Here is a 12,500-nt window from a genome sequence, read left to right as displayed (position 1 = left end):
GTGAGTGGGTGGGCTAAAGTCCAAGGAATAGTCTGCCAGATTTATGGATAGATCCGGATATCTCAAAAACTTATGGACGGATTTTAATCAAATTTTGTAAGTGGGTGGGCTAAAGTCCAAGGAATAGTCAGCCAGATTTATGGATAGATCCGGATATCTCAAAAACTTAAGGATGGATTTTAATCAAATTTTGTGAGTGGGTGGGCTAAAGTCCAAGGAATAGTCTGCCAGATTTATGGATAGATCCGGATATCTCAAAAACTTAAGGATGGATTTTAATCAAATTTTGTGAGTGGGTGGGCTAAAGTCCAAGGAATAGTCAGCCAGATTTATGGATAGATCCGGATATCTCAAAAACTTAAGGATGGATTTTAATCAAATTTTGTGAGTGGGTGGGCTAAAGTCCAAGGAATAGTCAGCCAGATTTCTGGATAGATCCGGATATCTCAAAAACTTATGGATGGATTTTAATCAAATTCTGTAAGTGGGTGGGCTAAAGACCAAGGAATAGTCAGCCATATTTCTGGACGGATCCGGATATCTCAAAAACTTATGGATGGATTTTCATCAAATTTTGTAATTGGGTGGGCTAAAGTCCAAGGAATATTCAGCCAGATTTCTGGATAGATCCGGATATCTCAAAAACTTATGGATGGATTTTAATCAAATTTTGTAATTGGGTGGGCTAAAGTCCAAGGATTATTCAGCCAGATTTCTGGATAGATCCGGATATCTCAAAAACTTATAGATGGATTTTAATCAAATTTTGTAAGTGGGTGGGCTAAAGTCCAAGGAATATTCAGCCAGATTTCTGGATATATCTGGATATCTCAAAAACTTATAGCTGGATTTTAATCAAATTTTGTAAGTGGGTGGGCTAAAGTCCAAGGAATATTCAGCCAGATTTCTGGATATATCTGGATATCTCAAAAACTTATAGATGGATTTTAATCAAACTTTGTAAGTGGGTGGGCTAAAGTCCAAGGAATATTCAGCAAGATTTCTGGATATATCTGGATATCTCAAAAACTTATGGATGGATTTTAATCAAACTTTGTAAGTGGGTGGGCTAAAGTCCAAGGAATATTCAGCAAGATTTCTGGATATATCTGGATATCTCAAAAACTTATAGATGGATTTTAATCAAATTTTGTAAGTGGGTGGGCTAAAGTCCAAGGAATATTCAGCCAGATTTCTGGATATATCTGGATATCTCAAAAACTTATGGATGGATTTTAATCAAATTTTGTAAGTGGGTGGGCTAAAGTCCAAGGAATATTCAGCCAGATTTCTGGATAGATCCGGATATCTCAAAAACTTATGGATGGATTTGAATCAAACTTTGTGAGTGGGTGGGCTAAATTCCAAGGAATATTCTGCCAGATTTCTGGATAGATCCGGATATCTCAAAAACTTATGGATGGATTTGAATCAAATTTTGTGAGTGGGTGGGCTAAAGACCAAGGAATAGCCTGCCAGATTTCTGGATGGATTCGGATATCTCAAAAACTTATGGATGGATTTTAATCAAATTTTGTAAGTGGGTGGGCTAAAGACCAAGGAATAGCCTGCCAGATTTCTGGATGGATCCGGATACCTCAAAAACTTATGGATGGATTTTAATCAAATTTTGTAAGTGGGTGGGCTAAAGACCAAGGAATAGCCTGCCAGATTTCTGGATGGATCCGGATACCTCAAAAACTTATGGATGGATTTTAATCAAATTTTGTAAGTGGGTGAGCTAAAGTCCAAAGAATAGTCTGTCAGATTTCTGGATGGATCTGGATACCTCAAAAACTTATGGATGGATTTTAATCAAATTTTGTGAGTGGGTGAGCTAAAGTCCAAAGAATAGTCTGTCAGATTTCTGGATGGATCCAGATACCTCAAAAACTTATGGATGGATTTTAATCAAATTTTGTGAGTGGGTGAGCTAAAGTCCAAAGAATAGTCTGTTAGATTTCTGGATGAATCCGGATATCTCTAAAACTTATGGATGGATTTTAATCAAATTTTGTGAGTGGGTGGGCTAAAGTCCAAGGAATATTCAGCCAGATTTCTGGATGGATCCGGATATCTCAAAAACTTATGGATGGATTTTAATGAAATTTTGTAAGTGGGTGGGCTAAAGACCAAGGAATAGTCTGCCAGATTTATGGATAGATCCGGATATCTCAAAAACTTATGGATGGATTTTAATCAAATTTTGTGAGTGGGTGGGCTAAAGACCAAGGAATAGTCTGCCAGATTTATGGATAGATCCGGATATCTCAAAACCTTATGGATGGATTTTAATCAAATTTTGTGAGTGGGTGGGCTAAAGACCAAGGAATATTCAGTCATATTTCTGGATGGATCCGGATATCTCAAAAACTTATGGATGGATTTTAATCAAATTTTGTGAGTGGGTGGGCTAAAGACCATGGAATATTCAGTCATATTTCTGGATGGATCCGGATATCTCAAAAACTTATGGATGGATTTTAATCAAATTTTGTGAGTGGGTGGGCTAAAGACCAAGGAATATTCAGTCATATTTCTGGATGGATCCGGATATCTCAAAAACTTATGGATGGATTTTAATCAAATTTTGTGAGTGGGTGGGCTAAAGACCAAGGAATATTCAGTCATATTTCTGGATGGATCCGGATATCTCAAAAACTTATGGATGGATTTTAATCAAATTTTGTGAGTGGGTGGGCTAAGGACCAAGGAATAGCCTTCCAGATTTCTGGATGGATCCGGATATCTCAAAAACTTATGGATGGATTTTAATCAAATTTTGTGAGTGGGTGGGCTAGAGACCAAGGAATAGTCTGCCAGATTTCTGGATGGATCCGGATATCTCAAAAACTTATGGATGGATTTTAATCAAATTTTGTGAGTGGGTGGGCTAAAGACCATGGAATATTCAGTCATATTTCTGGATGGATCCGGATATCTCAAAAACTTATGGATGGATTTTAATCAAATTTTGTGAGTGGGTGGGCTAAAGACCAAGGAATATTCAGTCATATTTCTGGATGGATCCGGATATCTCAAAAACTTATGGATGGATTTTAATCAAATTTTGTGAGTGGGTGGGCTAAAGACCAAGGAATATTCAGTCATATTTCTGGATGGATCCGGATATCTCAAAAACTTATGGATGGATTTTAATCAAATTTTGTGAGTGGGTGGGCTAAGGACCAAGGAATAGCCTTCCAGATTTCTGGATGGATCCGGATATCTCAAAAACTTATGGATGGATTTTAATCAAATTTTGTGAGTGGGTGGGCTAAGGACCAAGGAATAGCCTTCCAGATTTCTGGATGGATCCGGATATCTCAAAACCTTATGGATGGATTTTAATCAAATTTTGTGAGTGGGTGGGCTAGAGACCAAGGAATAGTCTGCCAGATTTCTGGATGGATCCGGATATCTCAAAAACTTATGGATGGATTTTAATCAAATTTTGTAAGTGGGTGGGCTAGAGACCAAGGAATAGTCTGCCAGATTTCTGGATGGATCCGGATATCTCAAAAACTTATGGATGGATTTTAATCAAATTTTGTAAGTGGGTGGGCTAAAGACCAAGGAATAGTCTGCCAGATTTATGGATAGATCCGGATATCTCAAAAACTTATGGATGGATTTTAATCAAATTTTGTGAGTGGGTGGGCTAAAGACCAAGGAATATTCAGTCATATTTCTGGATGGATCCGGATATCTCAAAAACTTATGGATGGATTTTAATCAAATTTTGTGAGTGGGTGGGCTAAAGACCATGGAATATTCAGTCATATTTCTGGATGGATCCGGATATCTCAAAAACTTATGGATGGATTTTAATCAAATTTTGTGAGTGGGTGGGCTAAAGGCCAAGGAATATTCAGTCATATTTCTGGATGGATCCGGATATCTCAAAAACTTATGGATGGATTTTAATCAAATTTTGTGAGTGGGTGGGCTAAAGACCAAGGAATAGTCAGCCATATTTCTGGATGGATCCGGATATCTCAAAAACTTATGGATGGATTTTAATCAAATTTTGTGAGTGGGTGGGCTAAGGACCAAGGAATAGCCTTCCAGATTTCTGGATGGATCCGGATATCTCAAAACCTTATGGATGGATTTTAATCAAATTTTGTGAGTGGGTGGGCTAGAGACCAAGGAATAGTCTGCCAGATTTCTGGATGGATCCGGATATCTCAAAAACTTATGGATGGATTTTAATGAAATTTTGTAAGTGGGTGGGCTAGAGACCAAGGAATAGTCTGCCAGATTTCTGGATGGATCCGGATATCTCAAAAACTTATGGATGGATTTTAATCAAATTTTGTAAGTGGGTGGGCTAAAGACCAAGGAATAGTCTGCCAGATTTATGGATAGATCCGGATATCTCAAAAACTTATGGATGGATTTTAATCAAATTTTGTGAGTGGGTGGGCTAAAGACCAAGGAATATTCAGTCATATTTCTGGATGGATCCGGATATCTCAAAAACTTATGGATGGATTTTAATCAAATTTTGTGAGTGGGTGGGCTAAAGACCATGGAATATTCAGTCATATTTCTGGATGGATCCGGATATCTCAAAAACTTATGGATGGATTTTAATCAAATTTTGTGAGTGGGTGGGCTAAAGACCAAGGAATATTCAGTCATATTTCTGGATGGATCCGGATATCTCAAAAACTTATGGATGGATTTTAATCAAATTTTGTGAGTGGGTGGGCTAAAGACCAAGGAATAGTCAGCCATATTTCTGGATGGATCCGGATATCTCAAAAACTTATGGATGGATTTTAATCAAATTTTGTGAGTGGGTGGGCTAAGGACCAAGGAATAGCCTTCCAGATTTCTGGATGGATCCGGATATCTCAAAAACTTATGGATGGATTTTAATCAAATTTTGTAAGTGGGTGGGCTAGAGACCAAGGAATAGTCTGCCAGATTTCTGGATGGATCCGGATATCTCAAAAACTTATGGATGGATTTTAATCAAATTTTGTAAGTGGGTGGGCTAAAGACCAAGGAATAGTCTGCCAGATTTATGGATAGATCCGGATATCTCAAAAACTTATGGATGGATTTTAATCAAATTTTGTGAGTGGGTGGGCTAAAGACCAAGGAATATTCAGTCATATTTCTGGATGGATCCGGATATCTCAAAAACTTATGGATGGATTTTAATCAAATTTTGTGAGTGGGTGGGCTAAAGACCATGGAATATTCAGTCATATTTCTGGATGGATCCGGATATCTCAAAAACTTATGGATGGATTTTAATCAAATTTTGTGAGTGGGTGGGCTAAAGACCAAGGAATATTCAGTCATATTTCTGGATGGATCCGGATATCTCAAAAACTTATGGATGGATTTTAATCAAATTTTGTGAGTGGGTGGGCTAAAGACCAAGGAATAGTCAGCCATATTTCTGGATGGATCCGGATATCTCAAAAACTTATGGATGGATTTTAATCAAATTTTGTGAGTGGGTGGGCTAAGGACCAAGGAATAGCCTTCCAGATTTCTGGATGGATCCGGATATCTCAAAACCTTATGGATGGATTTTAATCAAATTTTGTGAGTGGGTGGGCTAGAGACCAAGGAATAGTCTGCCAGATTTCTGGATGGATCCGGATATCTCAAAAACTTATGGATGGATTTTAATCAAATTTTGTGAGTGGGTGGGCTAAAGACCATGGAATATTCAGCCAGATTTCTGGATGGATTTGGATATCTCAAAAACTTATGGAAGGATTTTAATCAAATTTTGTAAGTGGGTGGGCTAAAGACCAAGGAATAGTCTGCCAGATTTCTGGATGGATCCGGATATCTCAAAAACTTATGGATGGATTTTAATCAAATTTTGTGAGTGGGTGGGCTAAAGTCCAAGGAATATTCAGCCAGATTTATGGATAGATCCGGATATCTCAAAAACTTATAGAAGGATTTTAATCAAATTTTGTGAGTGGGTGGGCTAAAGTCCAAGGAATATTCAGCCAGATTTATGGATAGATCCGGATATCTCAATAACTTATAGAAGGATTTTAATCAAATTTTGTGAGTGGGTGGGCTAAAGTCCAAGGAATATTCAGCCAGATTTCTGGATGGATCCGGATAACTCAAAAACTTATGGATGGATTTTAATCAAATTTTGTAAGTGGGTGGGCTAAAGACCAAGGAATAGTCTGCCAGATTTATGGATAGATCCGGATATCTCAAAAACTTATGGATGGATTTTAATCAAATTTTGTGAGTGGGTGGGCTAAAGTCCAAGGAATATTCAGCCAGATTTATGGATAGATCCGGATATCTCAATAACTTATAGAAGGATTTTAATCAAATTTTGTGAGTGGGTGGGCTAAAGTCCAAGGAATATTCAGCCAGATTTCTGGATGGATCCGGATAACTCAAAAACTTATGGATGGATTTTAATCAAATTTTGTGAGTGGGTGGGCTAAAGACCAAGGAATATACAGCCAGATTTCTGGATGGATCTGGATATCTCAAAAACTTATGGATGGATTTTAATCAAATTTTGTGAGTGGGTGGGCTAAAGACCAAGGAATATACAGCCAGATTTCTGGATGGATCTGGATATCTCAAAAACTTATGGATGGATTTTAATCAAATTTTGTGAGTGGGTGGGCTAAAGACCAAGGAATATACAGCCAGATTTCTGGATGGATCTGGATATCTCAAAAACTTATGGATGGATTTTAATCAAATTTTGTGAGTGGGTGGGCTAAAGACCAAGGAATATTCAGCCAGATTTCTGGATGGATCTGGATATCTCAAAAACTTATGGATGGATTTTAATCAAATTTTGTGAGTGGGTGGGCTAAAGACCAAGGAATATTCAGCCAGATTTCTGGATGGATCCGGATATCTCAAAAACTTATGGATGGATTTTAATCAAATTTTGTGAGTGGGTGGGCTAAAGACCAAGGAATATTCAGCCAGATTTCTGGATGGATCCGGATATCTCAAAAACTTATGGATGGATTTTAATCAAATTTTGTGAGTGGGTGGGCTAAAGACCAAGGAATATTCAGCCAGATTTCTGGATGGATCCGGATATCTCAAAAACTTATGGATGGATTTTAATCAAATTTTGTGAGTGGGTGGGCTAAAGACCAAGGAATATTCAGCCAGATTTCTGGATGGATCCGGATATCTCAAAAACTTATGGATGGATTTTAATCAAATTTTGTGAGTGGGTGGGCTAAAGACCAAGGAATATTCAGCCAGATTTCTGGATGGATCCGGATATCTCAAAAACTTATGGATGGATTTTAATCAAATTTTGTGAGTGGGTGGGCTAAAGACCAAGGAATATTCAGCCAGATTTCTGGATGGATCCGGATATCTCAAAAACTTATGGATGGATTTTAATCAAATTTTGTGAGTGGGTGGGCTAAAGACCAAGGAATATTCAGCCAGATTTCTGGATGGATCCGGATATCTCAAAAACTTATGGATGGATTTTAATCAAATTTTGTGAGTGGGTGGGCTAAAGACCAAGGAATATTCAGCCAGATTTCTGGATGGATCCGGATATCTCAAAAACTTATGGATGGATTTTAATCAAATTTTGTGAGTGGGTGGGCTAAAGACCAAGGAATATTCAGCCAGATTTCTGGATGGATCCGGATATCTCAAAAACTTATGGATGGATTTTAATCAAATTTTGTGAGTGGGTGGGCTAAAGACCAAGGAATATTCAGCCAGATTTCTGGATGGATCCGGATATCTCAAAAACTTATGGATGGATTTTAATCAAATTTTGTGAGTGGGTGGGCTAAAGACCAAGGAATATTCAGCCAGATTTCTGGATGGATCCGGATATCTCAAAAACTTATGGATGGATTTTAATCAAATTTTGTGAGTGGGTGGGCTAAAGACCAAGGAATATACAGCCAGATTTCTTGATGGATCTGGATATCTCAAAAACTTATGGATGGATTTTAATCAAATTTTGTGAGTGGGTGGGCTAAAGACCAAGGAATATACAGCCAGATTTCTGGATATATCTGGATATCTCAAAAACTTATAGATGGATTTTAATCAAATTTTGTGAGTGGGTGGGCTAAAGACCAAGGAATATTCAGCCAGAATTCTGGATGGATCTGGATATCTCAAAAACTTATAGATGGATTTTAATAAAATATTGTGAGTGGGTGGGCTAAAGACCAAGGAATATTCAGCCAGATTTCTGGATGGATCCGGATATCTCAAAAACTTATGGATGGATTTTAATCAAATTTTGTGAGTGGGTGGGCTAAAGACCAAGGAATATACAGCCAGATTTCTTGATGGATCTGGATATCTCAAAAACTTATGGATGGATTTTAATCAAATTTTGTGAGTGGGTGGGCTAAAGACCAAGGAATATTCAGCCAGATTTCTGGATGGATCCGGATATCTCAAAAACTTATAGATGGATTTTAATCAAATTTTGTGAGTGGGTGGGCTAAAGACCAAGGAATATTCAGCCAGAATTCTGGATGGATCTGGATATCTCAAAAACTTATAGATGGATTTTAATCAAATTTTGTGAGTGGGTGGGCTAAAGACCAAGGAATATTCAGCCAGATTTCTGGATGGATCCGGATATCTCAAAAACTTATGGATGGATTTTAATCAAATTTTGTGAGTGGGTGGGCTAAAGACCAAGGAATATTCAGCCAGATTTCTGGACGGATCTGGATATCTCAAAAACTTATGGATGGATTTTAATCAAATTTTGTGAGTGGGTGGGCTAAAGACCAAGGAATATTCAGCCAGATTTCTGGATATATCTGGATATCTCAAAAACTTATAGATGGATTTTAATCAAATTTTGTGAGTGGGTGGGCTAAAGACCAAGGAATATTCAGCCAGATTTCTGGATATATCTGGATATCTCAAAAACTTATAGATGGATTTTAATCAAATTTTGTGAGTGGGTGGGCTAAAGACCAAGGAATATTCAGCCAGAATTCTGGATGGATCTGGATATCTCAAAAACGTAAGGATGGATTTTAGTCAAATTTTGTAAGTGGGTGGGCTAAAGACCAAGGAATATTCAGCCAGAATTCTGGATGGATCTGGATATCTCAAAAACGTATGGATGGATTTTAATCAAATTTCGTGGATGAATTAGAAATGAGTTCATTGAACAGTTTGAGATTTTGGAGTTTTTTTATTTAATCCAGAAAGGGATACAAACTGATCAAGTTTAATTCTTGTTCGTTTAAAAAAAAAGGTTTAAAAGTCGCCCATGAATAGCAGAGGCAAGGGACGGGGACAATGGCCTATAGACCAATCATATACACATATGATCAGCGCCCAAGCCCCCTCTCCACCCAAGTTAGGACCAGGGAGGGCGAGGCAATGGCTACTGATGACTCAGGAGCTATACCTATAGGCTCCCCAACACCCCCATTAGCTTACAAGATTGGTGAGGTTGCAGACACAAGTTAGGACCAGGGAGGGCAAGGCAATGGCTACTGATGACTCAGCAGATGTATGGGATCCCCCAAACCCTCATTAGCTTAAAAGATTGGTGAGGTTGCAGACACAATAAGGAACTATAGAACTCTAGAAGGTCTCGAACACCCGTCCGGCAGATCACTAGACAGGGATGTTTACCAATAGGCCACCTATTAACAAGATCTTAGTAGAATCAGTCACGGTATTCTCTTCTCTCTTGTATGTTCCCAGAAACTTTATTAGATTTAATTATCCGATTTTCAAACCAGTGATTATTTTGGTTTTACCCTATGAAGAAATAATTAATCTATGAGAGAGAGAGAGAGAGAGAGAGAGAGAGAGAGAGAGAGAGAGTTCTCAGCTATAAAAATTATTCTATGAAAAGAGAGAGAGAGAGAGAGCCTTACCTTATTGCCATATTCTATGTTTGGGTTCCCCCAGGTCCCTCAGTGTGAGGCACCTCGTATATCCACCAGAGAGTTGCTAATGCATCTTCCGGAGAGAGAGAGAGAGAGAGAGAGAGAGAGAGAGAGAGAGAGTTCTCAGCTATAAAAATTATTCTATGAAAAGAGAGAGAGGGAGAGAGAGAGAGAGAGAGAGAGAGAGAGAGAGAGAGAGATCTTCCACCTCCTACCAGTTATATTTTACCAGTGACAAGCTAAAACTGCTTTTTTTATATTGTAGACCAAGTTGAAAAAGTCGTAAATAAAAAAAAACCAATAAAACAGGGTTTTCTTAACCTATTGGTCTGGCCATATATTTGAAAAGTGGACTGACCCCATTTTCTATAAACAGCCTTTAATCTGCGAGTGTGTTAATGACTGATAAAATATTTGTATATATTACTGGCTCTCTCTCTCTCTCTCTCTCTCTCTCTCTCTCTCTCTCTTTACACACACACACACACACACACATATATATATATATATACATATATATAAATATATATATATATATATATATATATATCTTTGCTTATTGTCTCCAGATTATAAAACCAGCATTATTTTAGTGTACACACGAATATAAGCACAAATATGTATGTATACATACAGTACATACATACATACATACATACAGTATGTATACATACAAGATTATATATATATATATATATATATATACACATACATATATATAATATATAATATATATGCATATATACATATATATACATACATACATACTTACACACACACATATATATATATATATATATATATACACACAAACACACGCACACACACAATAATAACAACAACAGTAACAACACAACAAATGTAACCGTTTCTAGTCCACTGCAGGACAAAGGCCTCAGACATGTCCTTATTCATGTCTAGGGTTTGGTCATTTTTCATCACCACGCTGGCCATTGCAGATTGGTGACGGTGGGAGACTTATTACTGATCCCTCAAAGCAAACCAACCTAGTATGGGTAGCCCTGACTAGTACAGGTTTGCTGATCATGGCGATACGCAAATCCTTCCACCACGTTGAGAGAGAGAGAGAGAGAGAGAGAGAGAGAGAGAGAGAGACACGAAAAAATTATTCTATGAAAAAAAAAGAGAGAGAGAGAGAGAGAGAGAGAGAGAGAGAGAGTTTTCCCAGCTGTAAAAAATATTCCATGTAAAAATAAGAGAGAGAGAGAGAGAGAGAGAGAGAGAGAGAGAGAGTTTTCCCAGCTGTAAACAAATATTCCATGTAAAAAATGAAGAGAGAGAGAGAGAGAGAGAGAGAGAGAGAGAGAGTTCAGCTATAAAAATTATTCTATGAAAAGAGAGAGAGAGAGAGAGAGAGAGAGAGAGAGAGAGAGTTCACAGCTATAAAAATTATTCTATGAAAAGAGAGAGAGAGAGAGAGAGAGAGAGAGAGAGAGAGAGAGTTCACAGCTATAAAAATTATTCTATGAAAAAAGAGAGAGAGAGAGAGAGAGAGAGAGAGAGAGAGTTTTCCCAGCTGTAAAAAAATATTCCATGTAAAAAATAAGAGAGAGAGAGAGAGAGAGAGAGAGAGAGAGAGAGAGTTGAGAGTTCAGCCAACATATAACACACCAAGAACTTCTGCTAATTGCAACATACCTCAGCGTGTTAGGACGAGAGGCAATGGGTCCAAATCGAGACGTTTAACTCCGACATCCTTCAGGTCGTGGGTCCCACTGAGGCACGAGAGGCCATAATCCCGCAAGAAGATTCGAATCAGTGAAGAATTTAAAGGTTTAAATACCGCTCATGAATGGCAGAGGCAAGGCACAGTGACATGGCCCTAGCAAGCAGAACAATGCCCTAGAGACTGACCATATACCACTCCATCCAAGCTAGGACCAAGGAGGGCCAGGCAATGGCTACTGATGACCCAGCAGATAGATCTATAGGCTGCTCCAAAGCCACCTATCCTTAGCACAAGGATGGTGAGGTTGCAGCGACCAAAGGAAGTACGGAGTTTGAGTGGGACTCGAACTTTAGTCTGGCAATCACCAGTCAGAGACGTTACTAGGTAGGCCACCACGACCCAAGATTATAAGATTTTTAATAACAATTATATATGATTATATATCATATATTATATATATATATATATATATTATATATATATATATATATATATATATATAATTATACATTATGGTTAATTTAGTATAATAAAACATTAGCAAGTATATAATTACAATTAATTTAGTATTAATTATGGAAAAGTATCATAAAAATGTATGAATTCAAGAATGTCAACTAAATAAAAAAAAAATGGACTGTTTCTTTCCCTCTACTACCAATCTTTGGAATTCCTTTAATTCTTCTGCTTTTCCCTGGTACATATACCCTGCATTCATTCAAAGGGCGTTTCCATCACTTCCTTCTAAGGTGAAACCAACCACAGTTTCCTTTTTAATTTGGGCAATAAGCGTAACCATCGCCTGGCCCTCCTTGGTCCTAGCTTGGGTGGAGAAGAGGCTTGGGCGCTGATCATATGTATATATGGTCAGTCTCTAGGGCATTGTCCTGCTCGATAGGGCAATGTCACTGTCCCTTGCCTTTGCCATT

This window comes from Palaemon carinicauda, chromosome 34, assembly GCF_036898095.1.
Source record: "Palaemon carinicauda isolate YSFRI2023 chromosome 34, ASM3689809v2, whole genome shotgun sequence".
In the NCBI taxonomy this organism is placed as follows: Eukaryota; Metazoa; Arthropoda; class Malacostraca; order Decapoda; family Palaemonidae; genus Palaemon; species Palaemon carinicauda.
This window is presented reverse-complemented; position numbering follows the sequence as displayed.